The sequence below is a fragment of the Notolabrus celidotus genome, chromosome 23 (assembly GCF_009762535.1).
Source record: "Notolabrus celidotus isolate fNotCel1 chromosome 23, fNotCel1.pri, whole genome shotgun sequence".
Classification (NCBI taxonomy): Eukaryota; Metazoa; Chordata; class Actinopteri; order Labriformes; family Labridae; genus Notolabrus; species Notolabrus celidotus.
This window is the reverse complement of record NC_048294.1, coordinates 6,931,375-6,952,408: the sequence shown is the minus strand read 5'-3', so window position 1 is coordinate 6,952,408 and position 21,034 is coordinate 6,931,375. Positions and strand designations below refer to the sequence as shown.

The 21,034-nt window shown below is 37.3% G+C and overlaps 2 pseudogenes; both read left to right on the top strand.

Annotated features, from left to right (window-relative positions):
- The first annotated feature begins 575 nt into the window (after positions 1–575).
- LOC117807648 lies at positions 576–2,005 on the top strand (annotated as a pseudogene).
- A 3,125-nt stretch (positions 2,006–5,130) lies between these two features.
- LOC117807788 lies at positions 5,131–11,019 on the top strand (annotated as a pseudogene).
- Positions 11,020–21,034: the final 10,015 nt, after the last annotated feature.

The window sequence follows — 21,034 nt, the reverse complement described above, 5'->3', positions numbered from 1 at the left end:
TAGTATTAGTGGTAATAGTAGAAGCAGTAGTAGAAGTAGTAGTATTAGTAGCAGTGGTAGTAGTAATTGAAGTAGTAATAGTAGTAGTAGTGTTAGTAGTAATAGTAATAATAGTAGTAGTAGTAGTAGTAATTACCAGTAATAGTTATAGTAGTAGTAGTAGCAGTATTAGTAGTAATGGTAGTAGTACTAATTGTTGTAGTAGTAGTTATAGTAGTTATGATAGTAGTAGTACTAACTGTAGTAGTAGTAGTAGTAGTAGTAGTAGTAGTTGTAATGGTACTAATAGTTGTAGTATTAATTATAGTAGTAGTTGTAGTAATAGTAGTAGTAGTAGTAATGGTAGTAGTGGAAGTAGTAGTAATTATAGCAGTAGTAGTAATAGTAATGGTAGTTGCAGTAATATATACAATCTGTGTGTTCAACATTGGTTGTGTTAATTGCTGGCTGTTAACTATTCTTTAGGAAACTGACTGTCTAAATGTCTTTAAGTATTCACATCATGAACTGAAAGTGATTAGAAAAGTTGCTGACATCTTTAAGGAATGCTGTTCAACTTCTTCTCAAGACGTCAATGACATCCAGGCTCATTGGTCTAAATGGTAACAAAACACAACAGAGGTTGGCATCGAGGCTGAAAACAGGTAAAGGAACATATTCGCACGCACTGGCAGAGCTTGACAGTCTGACTGACTGTCGCTCCACAGTGACTCTGCTCTTGACAACATGGAAGGTAAGATTACTTTTTAGTATTTCTATCAGGAATGAACACTGCATCAGAATAAATCAAATCAAATAGAATACAAATCTGACCATGTTCTTCATTTCTTAATCATGCCTATGAAAGTTTTTCATTAGAACTTATATGTTCTTCATGTTATGATATGAGCTTATTTGTGTCTTTACATACAGTACATGAAAGCAACCAAAAGAGAAATGTACAGTATAATGACCGGACGTTATATTCTTTCAGAATCAAGGAGAATTGTCATCCTGGGAAAAACTGGAGATGGGAAAAGCAGCCTGGCTAACACCTTACTTGGAGAAGATTCGTTCAAGGTCATCCATACTCCCAAATCTGGAACAAGTGAATGTCAGGCAGAAACCAAATCTGTCAACGGAAGAAAATTAACTTTGATAGATACTCCAGGTTTATTTGACACAAACATGACTGAAGAACAACTGAAGCCTGAGATAGTAAAGTGTATCACAGAGTGCGCTCCTGGGCCTCATGCTTTTCTCATTGTGCTCAGAGTGGGGAAGTTCACCAAGCACGAGCAGGCTGTCATCGATAAGATTAAGGAACACTTTTCTGAAGAAGCCTTCAGATACGCAACAGTTGTCTTCACTTACGGTGATCAGCTCCAAGAGGGACAGACAATTAAAGATTTTGTCGAAGAGGATGATATTCTGAGAGATCTGGTGAAGAAGTGCAGCGGCCGCTGTGTTGTCATCGATAACAAGTACTGGAACAAAAAGGATGAATACAGGAGCAACGAGGTCCAGGTAGAGAAGCTGCTCGAGATGATGGACAAGATGATCAAGGACAACAACAATGAGTGCTACACTAATAAGATGCTACAAGAAGTGGAGGAAAATATACAACAAGAGATGGAAACCATTAAGCAAGACCAGCCACCAGGAAGCTTGTCAGATCAAGAGATCAGGAAAAAGGCTAAAGACATTGTAAAGAAAAAGCTTCTTACTCAACTTACAGGTGCAACAGTTGATAGGAGCTCTCCTTGGTGTGGCAATGGTGGTGGGAATAGTCCTTTCAGGTCCATTAGCACCAGTTACAGCTTTAGCGGCATCAGCTGCAGTGGGAGCAGTGATAGGAGGGGGTGCAGGATTTGTTGCCTCTGAAGGAGCAGAGACACCAAAGGAAGCAGCAATAAAAGCAGCCAAGGCTGCCAAATCTGTCTATGATGGAGTAAAAGATATTGCAGGGGGACTATCACTGCTTCAAGATAAAAAATGGAAATGAATTATGAGCCGAGGTTCTTGAAGAAAGGAAAGTCCTTTCATCTTGTAGATAGAATTAACTTTTTTCAAAGATGGTGATCAAATTTAAATGCCTGTCATATTTGACAAGTTTGCTAACAAGAGTTGGTTTGAAGGGTTTTGGAAAATATCTTAAAATTGTTTAAATCAAAGAAGTGAAGGCTGTTGATTGTATTACTTTCTCCTGCTAAACGCTGTTAGTGTTGATCAATGTAACATTTTGGGTTGTTTTGGGCTGCCAGTCTTAATGTTGGGTTTCAAATAATGTGACATTAACCTGTTCTGCATGTAATTAATTTTGAATCTGTTGACGTTAAAACAACAGACCAACACAAGGGACTTTTAAAAGTGAAAAATTAAATGTAATCGTTTTTTCATCTGGTGTATCTATGTTGATTTAATAAAGATCTTTTTACATTGTCTTGTTTTTGTCATTTGTCAGTGAGATGATCAAATTGAAAACTTTAAAAAGAGGATAATAAGAATAAGAATAAAAATATCATAGTAGTGATAATAAAAATGACAATAATAACGATTTGAGAACAATAATAATTAGGTAAAAATAATAATAATTATAATAATACTTACCATAATATAAGTTTTAACAATAATAATGATAGTAATAATACTAATAACAATAATAGTATTTACAATATTAATAATAATTTGTATAAACAATAATAATGATAACAACAACAAAATAGTAATTATAATAAAAGTATTAACAATAATAATTATTATTATTATAATATTGGTATAAACAATAATAATAATAATAATAATAGTATTAACAATAATAATGATAATAACAATAATATTAACAATAACAATAATAGTATAACCAGTACTAATCATAACAATAATAAAAATATCAATAATTATAATAATATGAACAATAATAGTTTTAACAATAAAAATGATGGTAATAATGATGATAATAATAATAATAATAATAATAATAATAATAATAATAATAATAATAATAATAATGATAATAATAATAATAATAATAATAATAATAATAATACAAATGATAATAATAATAATAATAATAATAATAATAATACAAATGATAATAATAAATAATAATAATAAACCTTGTTTACATAATACTTTTCAAAACACGTTTACAAAGTGCTTTAAACATGAGAAAAATAGATTAGTAAAAGAGAGATTTGAGGAATACAAAGACTTAAGTTTAAAAATCTAAATAGAACAGTTTGTGAATAACAAAATAAGTTTTGTTTACCACTGTTTAAACCATTGATATTCTTTAAAATAAGAATACGACCTTTAAAGTTTCACTGTTACATTCACTGCAATGATTAAAAAGAGTCACTATGAAGAACAGGTTTAGTCAGGAAAGTACTTGGCAGAGCCACTGCTGACGTGTAACTAATGAGTGTCAAAGAAAAGGCCTTTACCACAGAATCAATGCCAGCAGGAAGTCAATGAGTGCGTTTACATGGGGCTTGAGTTTCCCAGTTATGAACGTTGTCATATTAAAGATATGGTGTTTACATGCACACAGAGAAACCGGGTTATTCACATTGATCCATACATGTTTCCCAGTTTTTGATGACGGCATCTTTGCACACAGCAGTATGCGATGTTGATTTCTTACAACATGAAACACACTAATTTGGATATCTGAGAGAAATGAGGCCGCTGTGTCTTATTGTGGGCAGAGCGCTATTAAATCCTAGCATTGCGATAAAGATCTGGCATAATATATAATATTATATTAATAATAATAATAATAAATCATATTTGCTTACTGAAACAGAGTCTTTCTGAGAACCTCTCTGACTATTTACTGCCCTTAAAATGGACCAGGAAATAAAGTGGGAGGAGGCAAGAAATGTTTTTAACATTTCTAAGTAAGGTAGGGCTTCTGCATTAGATGTCATTGATAAACAGGCTCATCAAGACTGCAGCCAAACACAAAGACGACACACGAGCTGTCCTCTCAGTCCAACTGATCGACACTTCACAACATGGATGGTGAGTTGAAGCCTTTCAGTGTTGTCATTTCTCCAGTGCACAAGTGTTGCACAGTGATATCATGCGAAAATGTAATGTCAACTTCCATTTTTACGCTGATGACACGCAACCTTATCTCCTCATGAAAGCTGGTGACCTGTCAAATATAAAACTGAGGCAACGTTAACAGGAGGGGGTTTCTGGGTGTCCTCCCCCAGAAAATTTTGAGCAGCTTACACTTAATTTCCTGCATTCTGGTGAATATTTATGAGACTATTTGTGCTGGAAATTTAATTATGAAAAAGGAAAAAAGGTATTCATTTTTATATTATTGATTATATTCAATAATTAACATAACATAACATAATTAACTACATGGGTATCCAGAGGACACTTTTTCATACATTTTCCTCTGAAAGGGCAGCAGAGAAGGCAACTATCAATGTTTTATCTGCTACCGTGGAATCCAAGAGGGCACTTTAGAGCGTTTTCTTTCAAACATAACGGCACTAGGTGGGGGCAGTTGCACACCTTTATTATGAAGATTTTTATTTGTGAATTTATTCAAAATTATAATTTCTTCTCTCTCTGCTGTAATTGTTTATTTTTACCATTTTTGTGAAGCACTTTATAACTTGTGTTAAAAGTGCTATACAGATAAAAGTATTATGATCATAATTACATTTCATAATTATGCCTATCAAACTTTTATAATAACAAATAGGTTCATGTTAGAGCTTCTTTGTGTCTTCTAATACATGAAAGCAACCAAAAGAGAAATGTACAGCATAATGACCAGACGTTTTATACTTTCAGAATCAAGGAGAATTGTCATCCTGGGAAAAACTGGAGCAGGGAAAAGCAGCCTGTTCATATTCTTTATGAAATTGACCGTCTAAATGTCTTCATAAAGTATCAGCATCATGAAATGGGAGACCAGAGAAGTCTCTGTACATCTGTAAGGAATGCTGTTCAACTTCTGCTCAAGAAGTCAATGAAAACCAGGCTCATTGATCTAAATGTCAATAAGTCATGACAAAGGTTGGCATCCAGGCTGAAAAAAGATAAGGGAGCATATTCACAGGCACTGGCAGGGCACGACAGCTCGACTCAGTGTCACTCCACAGTTACTCCACTCCTGACAACATGGCAGGTAAGTTTACTTTTTAGTATGTTCTTTCTGAACACTTTACATCGCTGAACATAAACAAAAAGTTACCATTTAAAATCAAATTCAAATTCAAATTAAATAGTACTTACAGAAGGTACATTACAAATATACACTTGAAAAAAATACACATTTCTATGACTCAAATTCTTAGAGTAGACACTTAATAAAACAATAAAAATATACCGTCTTAAGAGCTTTATACATCATTTAATGCACTTGTGTGTTTCACAGTTTTTATAGCACATAGAAATCTTCTGTGTATCCAGTCATCATTTAGTTTATTTAAATCCTCAGAAAACACATTGAGGGAGAACCCTCTTTTTCAATAAAGTCAAGGTACAGAACATGAGAGTAGATACATATAATATCAGTCACTTACAATTAAGTAATAAGAGGAGGATGGGGGTATCCGTGAGAATAAACAAGAACAAAACATGATGTTCATAAATTAAGTGGATTAATGAGCAATAGTTGACAATAAAGTACTTTAAAACAAACACTGAAGCTGTTTTTAAAAAAAACCCCAGCAGGAGCAATTTCAGTATTAAAGAAAAGATGATTAAAATTGATTACATCAGAAATTAAAACTCGTAATTGTCTTTTTCTGGAGCACATATAACTTGTTATATAACTATAACTGGCCGTGAATGACAACAGTGTCAGTTTTTGTGAGCTGTCGATGCACCGGCTTCCTGTTCTCAAACCTTTGGTAAAGCAAGCTCTCTTACTACCCCTTTTTGTTTCTTCATTCTGATAAATGACATTCTGTTTTCAGTCACCACCACTAGTGTAAGAAGAAACTCACTAATCCCTGTCATTATTCATACATTAATGTATCAGGCATTTTTTAAAACTCAATGTAATTCAGTGGGAACTCAGGGCCCAGTTACCCTTTACAAGCCTTTGGAAACTGATCAAAGATATGATAATAGTATAATCTTGAAACACATCTTTATGTACTCATAAGGGCTAACCAGACATGTTCATGTTAAAACACATCAAGATCAAAAGGAATTGACCAACATTTTGGAGATTTCTTGAAAGTTACCCAAGGCGGGGTTGGTATGCATCAGTATTCGGTATGTGACCATGCACTCCTGGTTTCATTGATGAAGCTCAGATACAGATAGACGGTTGATAGGAATGTTTAAGTTTCTGTTTGGGTTGGTAGAACTAGCATAAAGTTCAACAGGCTAAGTTAAAAACAAGAGATGTAAGACTGTCGCAATGAAAGAGGGGTGGAAAGAGAATTAAAATGTTCAACTCAAGTACAAGTTACTTTGAGGAAATTTGATTTTAAGTAGTGGTAAAACTTCCATTCTGCAAATCTACTCATGTCAAAGTAAAAAGTTATTTGCTTAAAACGAACTTAAAGTACTGAGTACTTTGAAAACAGGGGGTGGTATATTATTTTAAGAATTCAAGAATGGGGAATTCTATTCTCAGGTTTCTCTTTTTCATTCTTTGCAAGAATCATGAGCTTCCTGATGAAAAAGTTGTAGAGGGCAGTGATATTTGGTTTGATCCATTGCTGTTATTTTAATGACAGATATCAGGCTGTATACGGTGTCCTGTAAATACATCTAATGAAAAGAAGTCCACTTTGTTTTCTTTGTTGTTTTAGTTATTTTAGCATCAAAATTGAACTATGTGGTGGAACATTGCATGTCAGTAAAAACACGTGATGTGGGCTCAGGGAGGGAAACTGGTTTCCAAATAAGAGAAGACAGATTTTTTTTTAACAAAAACAAGTTCACATCCACTCTGAGAGTCCTCTTGTTTGGACACATTGTTGCTTCAAGGTAACTTCACTTTGGATAAAATGGACGGTAAGTTGATTTATTTTGTAAGAATTGAACACTTAAGATTACGTTTCAGAAATTCAAATATTTAGATGTGCAATTGTGATAAATTGATTGTACTTGTGAACCAGGTTTGGCAAAATGAGATCCACTGATGTCAACAAATCCGTAATGGATTCTCCCTCTTGTATTTCTAAAGAGCAGAGCATGATGCATTTAGATACAGCTTCTTTTTCATGGTCTGAGTGTTTCTGGACATGTGAAAATATGAGATGTTTCCTAACCTTTTTTCAGTGTGTATGAGGAAGTCTCCCTCTCCCAGTTCAGCTTTCTTGAACGTCATATGCAAGAAATACAACAATTATAATAATAATAACAATAATAATAATAATAGGCCAATCTTGGTCAGGACACTCTTCAAAAAGATATTCTTAATCTCAATTAGTTTTTCCTCCTGGTTTAATAAAGGTCAAATATTAAAAGTAAATATTTCAACATCATAGTTCAGATGCAGGTTCTCTGCAAGTTTAACATGTTATCAGGTTTTAAGGTACGTGTACAAAAATCAAGGCCAGAGCATTTTGATTGTATCTTTACAGGGTTTGCACAGTCATGAAAAATATGAAAAATTAATGGAATGGAAGTTTTGGAATGGTCTGGGAATTTTTTTGTACAATTATCTATATAATGCTGTAAACACCCCACTGGTGTGTCAGAGTTTAGGGCTGCAGTGTCCAAATATCTTAGTAATCAAGTATTTCATTATTATTATTATTATTATGTGATTAATCGAGTAATCTTATGAGAGATGTTAGACGCTCAGTTTTATTTTTTCATTAATTGTATTTTCTCCATTACTGCTGTTACAATGCAAATGTCCCTGTTGAAGTAATATTACATTTCAGTGCAGTACGTTGGCACAGTCTACAACATCTCTCAGTTCATGATGGTATAAATTATTAAATTAATTACAGTATAATTTAGATTCTATCTGTTGGGTAGTGTTTAGTGTTTTATTGCTGATAAATGAAGCAAGGTTATTCAGGGCTTTTGTCCGATAGTTGCTCTATTGGTGGAACCGTCTGCTTTAAAATCTGCTTTAAATAAAGCCTTGATTTAAATCATTTGCCTTGTTGGTTTCGGTACACCTTGATGAAGACTCTGTGAGGGTCAAAATCGGCTGGCGTATCATTTTCCTCATTACTATTTTTAAACTTTATACCCTGAACAATGAAAGGCTTTTTAAATCATTCCTTGACTTGAGCTTCCCCCTTTTTCGAATTGGATGAAGTGTTGAAGCCCTATCAGCGATACTTAAATAAGTCATCAAACCACATTCACAGGGTTCCCTGTTACCCTTCAAAGCTTGAAATTAGATGTATAAAATAAAGTCTATGCAAGCATATGTGTGATTATTTAAATTTATGCACAGACTGCTAAAGGGATACTAAGATGGGGAGGGATAGGAATTGTATTTATATATTTACTTTTCTAAGTTTATTATCAATGTCATCATGATTAATAATTGATTATTCGTGTTACTATTATAATTATACTTTTACCTATAATTTTTATTTATTATTATTATTTTACTTTCTGTTAGGGTCCTTTTCTTCTTTTCTTTAGGTGTATATGACCCTGTCCTCTTTTACTACTACCCTATGTGAACTGCCATGCGGTGCAGGGGTGGAGGGGGGCTGTCAATGACATGGCTGAACCATCACTTATGCTATGTTTTGCAATGTCAAAGCCACTGTAAAAAAAACAATAAACAATTGATCACAAAAAAAAAATTTGCTTGAAATTATACGTATAAAGTAAGGTCTTAAAAGTTTTATTTTCACTTATGAGGTCTTACATTTTAGACAGTGCTTTGACTGATATATGTCTGAATACGTTCTCAAACCAAGGCATTAATGTTACATAATCTTTTTTATAATCCTGTTTCATGGATTTGCTTGTTCACGTGACTATCTCCTTTATTCCAGTTACGATTCTTTGCTTCATAACGACCAGCTTTCATGCCACCAAGGTCCAGAACTCAGTAGATTTATCCACTTTAAGTAAATCAGCAAGATGTAACTGTAGGATCTCTCTCTCTCTCTCTCTCTCTCTCTCTCTCTCTCTCACTCACTCACTCACTCACTCACTCACTCGCTCACTCTCACTCTCACTCTCACTCTCACTCTCACTCTCTCTCTCTCTCTCTCTCTCTCTCTCTCTCTCTCTCTCTCTCTCTCTCTCTCTCTCTCTCTCTCTCTCTCTCTCTCTCACTCACTCACTCACTCACTCACTCACTCACTCACTCACTCACTCTCACGCACGCACTCACTCACGCACTCACTCACTCACTCACTCACTCACTCACTCACTCACTCACTCACTCACTCTCACTCTCACTCTCACTCTCACTCTTTCTCTCTCTCTCACTCTTTCTCTCTCTGCAAATTCTGGTTTTAAAATGTGTATTTGTATCCCACTAGTTTATAGATGAAAATACTAAAAGTATAATGGGGTTTATTATTTTCTTTCAGAGTCAAACTCATTGAGAGTTGTCATCTTGGGAAGAGCTGGATCGGGAAAAAGCAGCCTGGCCAACACCATTTTTGAAGAGGAACTTTTCAAGATCAACCACACAGCTAAATCTGGAACAAGTAAACGTCAAGCAGGAACCAAGTCTGTCAATGGCCGAAACATAACTCTGATCGAAGCTCCTGGCCTCTTTGATACCAACATATCTGGAGAGGATCAGAAACATGAGTTAGCGAGGTGTATCACAGAGTGCGCTCCTGGGCCTCAGGCTTTCCTCATTGTGCTCAAAGTGTAGAAGTTCACCAAGCAGGAGCAGGCTGTCATTGCTCAAATAGAAGAATGCTTTTCTGAAGAAGTCTTCAGGTACGCCACAGTTGTCTTCACTCATGGGGATCAACTCTCTGATGGACAGTCAACTGAACATTTTGTCCACCATGATGAGAGTCTGGGTGAGTTGTTGCAGAAGTGTGGCGGCCGCTGCCATGTCGTCAAAAACAAATACTGGAACAAGAATCCTAATGATAAATACAGGAGCAACCAGTTCCAGGTGGAGGAGATACTTAACACCATAACAAAGACAATGGAGCTCAACGAAGGAAGCTGCTACACAAATGACGAGCTACAAGCAGCAGACTCAGAAATAGAAATAAGTAGGTTGGATACTGGCCTGTTTCCTGCTAACAGGCCAGAGGAGGATATTAGAAAGGCAGCTATTGGAAGAGAATCTTTTCTGTTTAAACTGGCAGGCATTACAGTAGTTGCAATGTTAGGAGTTGGTTTAGCGGTGAGTGTCACAGCACGGCTAGCCTTATATGGAGAAGCAGGAGTGTTTGGAAAAACAGCAGGAGGAGGAGCAGCTGGAATGACATTACGCAACACGCTGGGGTCTGCAGTATTTGGAGCAGTTATAGGAGGTGTTGCAGGATACCATGCATGTCAGTGAGTACACACAGAAGGGACAGCATCAGAGAGCAGAAGCTTTGAACTTGTGGATAGGTTCACTTTGTTTACTAAAAGTTAGCAAGGCCAATAATTTGTTTGTTGCAATCTTGAAGTCAAAATTTGAGACAGTGGTGTGGCTAGATTGGTAGCTAGTTTTTTGACAAAACCTGCTGTCAGCATATATTTACTGTACGTCAACTGTAATATATTTGACTTTGAATCTTGCTAGTAACCAAATGGTTTTATGGGGTGAGTGGACCACACTTGTTGCTTTTCATCAGCTCATATCTAATATAAGATCAGCTCTGTTAATCAAAGTTTTAATTTAATAATGATAATGGTTGTATTAGTTATTGGTCAAACCCTCCGATTTTTCTAGAAAACATGAAAATGACTTGTAAACATCTTCAGATTTTTACACAGAGTTTTAACAGCAAGCAATGCAAGTGAGCATCAGCGACTCCCTATTGGAGTGTTCAACTAGTTGCAATGAAGTGCTAAGTAGTAGTAGACAATGTTTTGACCCCAGTGCCCTGTTTCTATCTCCATTCCTGTTGTAAAGGTAGAGGTGACGGCTGTCTACCATGAGTCTGGTTCTGATCGAGGTTTCTGCCTGTTAAAGGAAGTTTTTCCTTGCCACTGTAACTTGGTAAATGCTGCATAGTGCGCTGCTCATGGTGGATTAAGATGAGATCAGACTGAGTCCTGTCTGTAAGATGGGACTGGATCTTATCGTGTCTTGATGTTGGGTCTTTGTTAATTATTTAACATAGAGTACAATCTAGACCTGCTCGGCTTGTGAAAATGTCCTGAGATTACATTTTTTATGATTTGGCGCTATACAAATAAAGATCGATTGATGGATTGATTGATTGAAGAGCGGTCATGGAGTTCAGATGAGGGGATTCCTGTATGATACCTCCTCCTTGGCGTAACCAGCACAGGTATATGGATGTTAACCTGCAAGAAGGACTGAAAGCTGGTGGTGCTAGCTCTGCTATCTTTAGTCACACTTGGCAAAAACAATTTGACATTGTTCACACACCCCATTGTTATCCCTTGTTTAATAAATTTGGACTGTTTTCTTACTTCAGTCTAGTCAGTTAGTCCAAATTTAAATTTCCATCTAGGAGATTAGTGTCTGTGGAACATCCCTAATAATAACCATGTCTGGGATTGAAGAGTTATGCCTAGACTTTTGTCAACACAAGAGACTGACAGCTGTTTGGTGTGTTTGGATGACTTAAGGAATTGTGCAGTGTGCATAGTGAGCGTCGGTTGCTCTGCATGCTATGAGGACACAGTGTGGAACACGTGGAACGTAAATGTATAATCTGATTTCTTTTCTTTGACAAATTCCCATGGTTTAAGTGGTATTACACCATTTGAGGTATCCATCATCTCAAATGTATGGACTCCACTTTCCAATTGTGTAATCTGCGGTCTCCTGTTAATGGAAACATTGTACATTTTAATGTGCTGTTCTATTTTAATTTGTTTATATGTAAAAATGTATAGGTTGTACTTCTTGTCTGAACGATTAAACTTCACTTATTTGCATTATAAAAGTTCAACAGTGTTCGTTTATGTGTTGAGACCATATGTTGCTTGTTTTAAAAGTGACAGAGCACTACAGACAGTGCTAACATGTTCATCTCTAACAGGTGTGTTACCATGTCCATCAATTAAGTGAAGTGTGTTAGCATTTGATGATCAGCACAAACAATAAAAGATACAATAGAGGTTGGTGTAGCCCTAACTGGTCCATTGTCTTACTAGTGTTAAATATAAATCAGAAAAATAGACAAATTTAAACCTTTGACTCAGTGATGGCAGTATATATATACAAATGACTCTTCAACCCATTCACAAAAATCTTTGTCCAGCAGAGGATGAATACATTACAACATTGCAATTGACAAGCACTGTCACTGAAAGACAAAAATATCAAGCTAGTGCTAGTTGTATGTTCTACTACTTCTTTAATAGCCATCAGGAAGTTGATGTACTATTTCAATCTGAACTGACACAAAATCTTCAGACCAACTAACAACTTCATCATATTTAGAATAGGGGTATGATGATTCATCTTTGTTGTCAACAAACATCTACGAAAAATTTAGTTAGACATATTGAATTGTTGGTAATATGTCTGACGTCATCACATGGGCTTTGTTTTTTGTTTTGCAAAGTTGAATTTCTGAGGTGTGACACATACACATACACATACACGTACTTTCTATCTCTGCTCAGAGTGGGGCATTAGAAAGACCTGCAACAGGGACAGGTAAACACAAACAAGGCAAAATACAACCAAAAGTTGTCTTTTTGTCTTGAGTCAAAGTCTTTTTTTTTGCATTAAGAAAAACAACTACATGATCTTCAGGCTCTCAAGCAGCACTGATATGACTCTGTAGTTGAAACCACTGCATGGGCTCAAAACCACTTCCAACAACCATTGTCTTTGAACGCAGTTTATCTAAAAGATGGCAACAGGCAAAGAGGAAAACTGTCCTGTGGTCTAATGTATCAAAATTTGAAATTCTTTTTGGAAACCATGGAAAGCTCATCCCTCGCTCTAGAGAGGAACGCTTAAGCCAAATCATATTCTGCACATATTACAACCGTATGGCTCTGTAGTAGAAGAGTCCAGGTGCTAAACTGGCCTGCATGCAGTCCTGACATATCACCTATTGAAAAAACAATGGCACACCGTGAAACAAACAAATATGACAATTCTCCTAACCAAAGCATCCAAACATTTTTGAATTGGGGTTGTAAATTGCTGAGGAGTGAGACATCATGCATCTTTTCTATCTCTGCTGAGTGTGGCTGAATACATAGATGAAAAGTGAAAGTAAAGGAGTCATACCACCTTGAGAGAGACACACAGAACAGTGAGCTGGCAGATCTAAACAACATGGATGGTGAGTTAATCCTAATCCTTTGATTGTTATTTATTGAAATTAAGGGCAAATTATGCTGAACACATGTCACATGATAGTGGCTGCTAATTTCCTCAGATCAGTAGTTAAGCATATTGCTGCCTGTGTGAAATGCTGAGTCACATGGGTGAGGTCATTGATCATAAGCTTAGCTGGAAGCTAAGGGTACTTTGAATCTGTATTCATGATATACTCTTTTATTGAATCGTAAAGCAATCCAACTATTATGATCCAACCAAATTTATAATTAAAGGCTCCTAAATGTATTATATAGTTGAGCTTAAACTGTAGAGGTGATGTGAAAAGCACAATATAATGAAATTGTAATGTATTCAGGAGCTTTTTGGAATCAGAGAAGAAGGGAATTAAAAACAATGAATTTAATAAACATGAGGTATAATGATTATTTTCAATGTTTATATCTTGTTTGTAAAATGACCCCTTAGCCTTTTCACACAAATAAAGCATCCCTAACACTTAAAGGATGTTAAAAGAAAAAAAAAATCGGAGAGAAAAGGAGACAAAAGGGGAAAAGAGAGAGAGAACCATCACCATTGTACTTTGTTTCATCTGCCCCTAGATGGCAGCATCTTGAGTCAAAAGACTCTTGGCATTCGTAGAGTGAATTATTCCCCCTTCAACAACAACAGATGAGAGTGGAGCAAAGGAGATACAACTTATGTCTGTCATGTAATTTTCTCATCACACAGTCCTTTCAGTGGATGTGATATAAGAGGCAATATGTTGACTCAGGAAGATGTAAAAACATATGTACATCATGTAGTAAACAAACCAAGAAGCCTGAAATTTAAGTTTTTTTTTTGTATTGATCTCAGTAGTGAATATCTGATGTTTTTAACCCTTTATAAATGATTTACTTGTTTGTACAACTTCAGTTCTGAAAATGTTGGGGCAATGTGTAAAACTGTTACAAAAAAAGATTATGATGGTTTTAACTGATCATTTAACTGAAAACAGTGCGACATATCAAATCCTGAAACTGAGAAAGGTTTTCTTCATTGAAAAATATGCTCATTTTAAAATTGATGCCAGCCAAAAGAGTTGGAGCAAGGGCGTGTTTAACGTTGTGTTGCGTCACCTCTTCTTTCAACAACTCTGTAAATGTTTGGGAACTGAGGAGACCAGTTTCTGAATTTAGAAAGTAAAATATTGTCCTATTCTTTGCCTGATGCAGGATTTCAGCTGCTCCACAGTTTGGAGTGCTGGACTTTTTGTTTCATAATGCACCAAATGTTTTTAATAGGTGACAAGTAAGTGACTGAAGGCAGGCCAGGTTAGCACCCTGACCCTCTACAATGCAGCCATGATGTAATAATACTTTCTTTCAAAGAGCATTGGCTGGATAGCAGCATATGTTGCTCCAAAACTTGTATATTGTCCAGCATTAAGGGTGCCTCCCCACATATGTAAGCTTCCCATGATCACTTATGCATCCCCATATCATCAAGGATGCTAGCTCTAGAACTGTGCACTGATAACAAGCTGGGTGCCTTTCCTACGCCTCTATAGAGTGTAGGAAACGGTGTCCATGATTTCCAAAAAGAATGTCAAAGTTCTCCACTTTGCCTCGCTCCATCTTAAATGAGCTCAGGCCCAGAGAGGTCCCCAGTGTTTTAGATCATGTTTATATATGGTTTCCTCTTTGTATGGTGCAGTTTTAGCCTGCATATGTGGATGCCACAGCAAACTGTGTTCACAGACGATAGGTTTTTTGAAGAGATTTGGAGTCCATGCAGTGATTTCCACTACAGGGTCATGGCTGGTTTTAATGCACCTCTTCCTGAGGGTCCAAAGAACAATGTTACCTATTATTGGTTGTCAGACTTGTCCCCTTTGTAAAGACATTTCTCCAGATTCTCAAATGATCTTTAAATTATATTATATACCATAGATGATGAGATCCCCGAATTATTTGCAGTGCTATGCTGAGGAACATTATTCTGAACTATGTGCAGTGCAGGAGACGTGGAGTTGTGAACCTCTTCCCCTCTTACTTGTGAGAGACTAAGCCTATTACTAACCAGTTGAAAATTACGCTAGTCAGGAGACGTTTCTCCTCATTACACTACTTTTTCAGTGTTCTGTTGTCCCTGTCTCAACATTTTTGAACATGTTCCTGGCATCAAATTCAAAATGAGTGTAATTTTTAGTATGAAACAATATAACTTTCATTGTTTGATGTGTTGTCTTGGCACTATTTTTGACTTAATATAAGGGGGTTTGAATGATTTTCAAACTATGCAAATCTGTTTTTATCAACAATTTACAGAGCGTCCCAACCTTTTTGGAATTGGGGTTGTGTCTCAACAGTCAAAAGACAACATATGAAAATACTTACTGATGGACTTGAATGTTTTTCAGTGTCAAGCACAATGAGAGTTGTCATCTTGGGGAACAGTGGAGCTGGAAAGAGCAGCCTGGCTAACACCATATTTGGAGACACCGTGTTCGACCGAGGACACTCATCCAAATCCACAACAAGTGTGTTTCAAGAAGAAACACAATCTGTCATTAACAGACGCATCACTTTGGTTGACACTCTCAGTTTGTTTGACACCAGGAGGACTGAAGAGGAACTGAAGTGTGATATAGTGATGTTCATCTCAGAGTTGGCTCCTCAAGCTTTCCTCATTGTGCTCAAAGTGGAAAAATTCACTGAGCAAGAGCAGGCTTTTATCAGCAAAATACACAAATGCTTCACTGGAAGAACAATGAAGAGGACACCTACAGAAGTAACCGGTTCCAGGTGGCACAGCTGCTCAACACACTAGACAAGATGGTGACAGAGAACAAGAGGGGGCACTACCCAGGTCCAGCAGCAGAATCCTCGGTGAAAGTCCGCTGGGGGCAATTTGTTGTTGTTGAAAGTGAAGTAGCAAGACAAGGATCAGAGGAGGGAACAGCTGCAGAAGAGGATACAGTGACATCACCAGGACAAGAGGCTGATGAAGATGGTGTGGAAGTAAATGGAAAAGGTGGAATGTCACGTCATAGTGTCAATAAGATGAAAAAAACAGTGAAGAAAGAAATGGGGAAAGAAAGCAAAAGAGTTTCCGTTAGAAATAACCCACAAGGAGACAACAGACAGACTAAAAGCAGGCTACCCTACTTTTGGTTGATCAAATCGACAAGTCTTGCAGTAAAATCATCGCCAGAAGCTTGCTATGAGACTATGGATTTAGTTTCACAGGAAACTGGGGAAGAATGGGATGAAGAAAAAGAGAGAAGGGCAGAAACTCAGGATGAAATAGAAGAGGGAGCAACAGAACAAGAATCTGAAGAAAAAGTAGCAATCAAAACAGAAGCTCTCATAGCAGGGGGAATACAAACAGAGGAAATAACAGGAACAGAAGGAGGAGAAAACATGGAAGAAGAAAGAATAACAGCTGGGGCTTATGACTTCATGACACGACATGCTATGCCTCTAAAGACTGCGTTGGAGATATTATGTCCAGTTGCTGCAGAAGTTATGGAAGTAGCAGAATCATTGCTTCGAATCACTACAACAAGAACCACATCTGCAGGCAGAGCATTAGGTACAGCAGCAGCAGGAACAGCAGAAGAGAAAGTTACAGCAACAGAAGAAGGAATGACAGCTGTAGCTTATCGGTTCATGAATAGTTTTCCACTTAGGTTTGCTATTAAACTATGTCCAGGTGGTGCACAAGTTTTGACAGTGGCAAAGATATTAGCTCATGTAACAGCAAGAACAGCAAACACAGGAAAAAAAGAGACAGCGAAAACAGAAACAGCAGGAACAGAAACAACAGAAGTAGAAACGCCAGAAGAAGAAAGTCCAGAAGTAGAAACACAAGAAACAGAAATTCCAGGAACAGAAATGCAAGATGAAAAAACACCAAAAGAAGAAGAAACACCACTAGAAGACTCACCAGAAGAAGAAACGTCAGAAATAGAAACACCAGAAACAGAAAAAACACCAAAAGAAGAAGCTACAGAAGTAAAAACACCAGAAGAAGAAACTCGTGAAGCAGAACCGCCTGAAACAGAAACATCAGAAGTAGAAACACCCGAAACAGAAACGAAAGAAACAGAAATTCCAAGAACAGAAACACATGATGAAGAAACACCAGAGGTAAAAACACAGGAAGAAGAAAGACCACTCCAAGACTTACCACAAGAAGAAACACCAGAAAAAGAAACACCAGAAACAGAATCTCCAGAAGAAGAAACACCAGAGGTAAAAACACCGGAAGAAGAAAGGCCACTCCAAGACTTACCACTAGAAGAAACTCCAGAAAAAGAAACACCAGAAACAGAATCTCCAGAAGAAGAAACACCAGAAGATGACACACCACTAGAAGAAACACAACTAAAAGAAACACCAGATGAAGAAGCACCAGAAACAGAAACTCCAGAAGTAGAAACACCAGAAGAAGAAACCCCAAAAGTACAAACACCAGAAGAAGAAACTCCAGAAGTAGAAACACCAGAAGAAGAAACTCCAGAAACAAAAATACCAGAAGCAGAAACAACAGAATTAAAAACACCCGAAACAGAAACACCAGCAGAAGAAACACTGAAAACAGAAACACCAGAAACAGAATCTCCAGAAGAAGAAACACCAGAGGTAAAAACACTAGAAGAAGAAAGGCCACTCCAAGACTTACCACTAGAAGAAACTCCAGAAAAAGAAACACCAGAAACAGAATCTCCAGAAGAAGAAACACCAGAAGATGACACACCACTAGAAGAAACACAACTAAAAGAAACACCAGATGAAGAAGCACCAGAAACAGAAACTCCAGAAGTAGAAACACCAGAAGAAGAAACCCCAAAAGTACAAACACCAGAAGAAGAAATTCCAGAAGTAGAAACACCAGAAGAAGAAACTCCAGAAACAAAAATACCAGAAGCAGAAACAACAGAATTAAAAACACCCGAAACAGAAACACCAGCAGAAAAAACACTGAAAACAGAAACACAAGAAACAGAATCTCCAGAAACACAAGAACACTCACAAGAAGCAGACACTCCAGGAGTAGAAACACAACGAGAACAAAAACCAGAAGAACAAACACCAGAAGAAGGAACAGCTAAATCAAATACGGCAGAGAAAAAAACAAAAGCACGAAAAACAGAAACAGGATTAACATCAGCAGTAAGAGCACTAACTGCAGCAGCAAGAGCTGTAACTGCAGCAGCAGTAACTGCAACTGCAGCAGCAGTAACTGCAACTGCAGCAGCAGTAACAGCAGGAGCAGGAACAGCAGGAGCAGGAACAGCAGCAGGAACAGCAGCAGGAACAGCAGCAGGAACAACAGCAGGAACAACAGCTGGAACAACAGCTGGAACAACAGCAGGAACAACAGCTGGAACAACAGCTGGAACAACAGCTGGAACAACAGTTGGAACAACAGTTGGAACAACAGCAGGCACAGCAGCAGTGGGAACAACAGTGGGAACAACAGCAGGCACAGCAGCAGTGGGAACAACAGCAGGAACAACAGCGGCAGTAATATCGGCAGCAGTAACAGTTACACTACTTGCAGCTGTATCCTTGGCAGGAGTATTAATTTGGGTGGCACTAAAAATGTATCAGTTGATAGAATTTTTAAAGACCCTGTCACAACATATCAGACTTAAATTGCTGGTTGTTGTCTTCTACTCAATGCTACTGTTATCATTTGGTGTGCAAGTTCGAATGCTTGGAACCCTTCTCCTTATATTTGAAGTATTATTACTGTTCTTAATTTTTGTGTTATTAGCAGCACCAGCTACACCCGCAGCAGTGGTAGGAGCAGTAATGGCTGCAGCTGGAAAACCAATTCCAACCACTGGAGTAAGAGTAATAATTTGGGTGGCAAAAAAAATATTTCAGTGTATAGAATATGTTAGGACCTGGTTGCTACGAAACAGACTTACATTGCTGGTGGTTGTCTTCTTATCAATGCTGCTGCTTTCATTTGGTGTGCAAGTACACATGCTTGGAACCATTCTCCTAACATCTGAAGTTCTGCTACTGTTTGTAATGTCAGTGATATTGATTGTGCTGTTAGACTCTGAACAATCCAACTTGTGTGAATTATGTAATGACATTCCTTCTGATGGAAAGCAAGAAAAATCAGATGGCTAGATTATGACCTCCTGATGACAAACTTTATCATTGCTTCTCCAAGTTTTGAACCATGGAGCTAGATTACTGCTTCAGCCTATAATTTATTGAGATTTGCAGTAGACAGTGTTTCCTTATTGCTTGAATTTTATTTTGAGTATTATTCAGCTGCATGTGAATATATGATCCTGGTATATGTCCCATTTCTATCTATCTATCTATCTATCTATCTATCTATCTATCTATCTATCTATCTATCTATCTATCTATCTATCTATCTATCTATCTATCTATCTATCTATCTATCTATCTATCTATCCATCTATCTATCCATCTATCTATCTATCTATCTATCTATCTATCTATCTATCTATCTATCTATCTATCTATCTATCTATCTATCTATCTATCTATATATGCCGACCGTTGCACTAATGGAGTGACACGTGCGAGCCAGTTCAGGCAGACAATTTGAGCTACACTGCTATACACATGTCCCACTCTCATAACCATCATCCAATCACGCCCTCTGCCTCTCAATTTGGCGGTCTATTTAAACTGGGAAATCTCCCATCTCTCCCTCTGCCTGTCAACGCCTCTGCTGCCCTGTATTCCTATTGCTGCATATTCTTTAATCCCCAGGGGTGTGCCAAAATATCGATACGATATATCGCGATATTTCGTCTTGCCATACGTTATTGATACACTGGCGCCAAATATCAATATTTAAACAATAAACATGCAGCCGTTCTAAACAGATTCTCTTCACAAAAGCCTGCTACAATTTTGATTTACAGAGTCACTACTTCAAGCCTCCACATGATGGCGCTTAGCATGAATAAGAGTGGGTGCTGCGGTAGAGTACTCTTTGAAAGGAAATAAAAAGAAGAAGAAAAAGAAAATGGTGCAAGGCGGAGGATTAGCAAATGGCAGAGAAAACAAAAGTTAAAGTTAAAAATTGCACTAGCAGCAGTGAACTCTAAGTGACCCAGTAACATGCTGTCTGCTTATCGTTAGTATGGAGACAAGTCGCTGTATACACTTGCTGACCCGACCAAAACATATAGTGAAGGAATAACAGTTCGGGGGCCATAAATAGGCGGGGGCCGCCTATTGAGGGCTTCTGTTAGACCATATGTGCAGGAGATACTTTGTTTTACTTGGCTGTCGTTCATGTGAAATTGATTGACAATGTTTTGTAATTCCTGTGAAATGGATTCAGTGCAGTCAATACACTCTGAATTTCTTCAGTGACACAGATATCGTGATGTATCGTGGATGATATTTCTTGCAATATATCGATTATCGCAGAATCGCTGTATCGTGATGGTATCGTTATCGTGGGAAAAATATCGTGATAGTATTGTATCGCCAGGGACCTGGTGATACCCAGCCCTACCGCTACCCCAGCGTCCACCTGCAGGCTCTGGGTTGTGTTCGGTATGTTTTGCTCATCACTCCTCAATGTCTGCATGTAAACTTATCTGCAGGGAGTGATGAGGCTGAAGCCTGGGCGGCAAACATGTTATATGTATTTGCTGCTACAATAAGCAATTTAAACGTG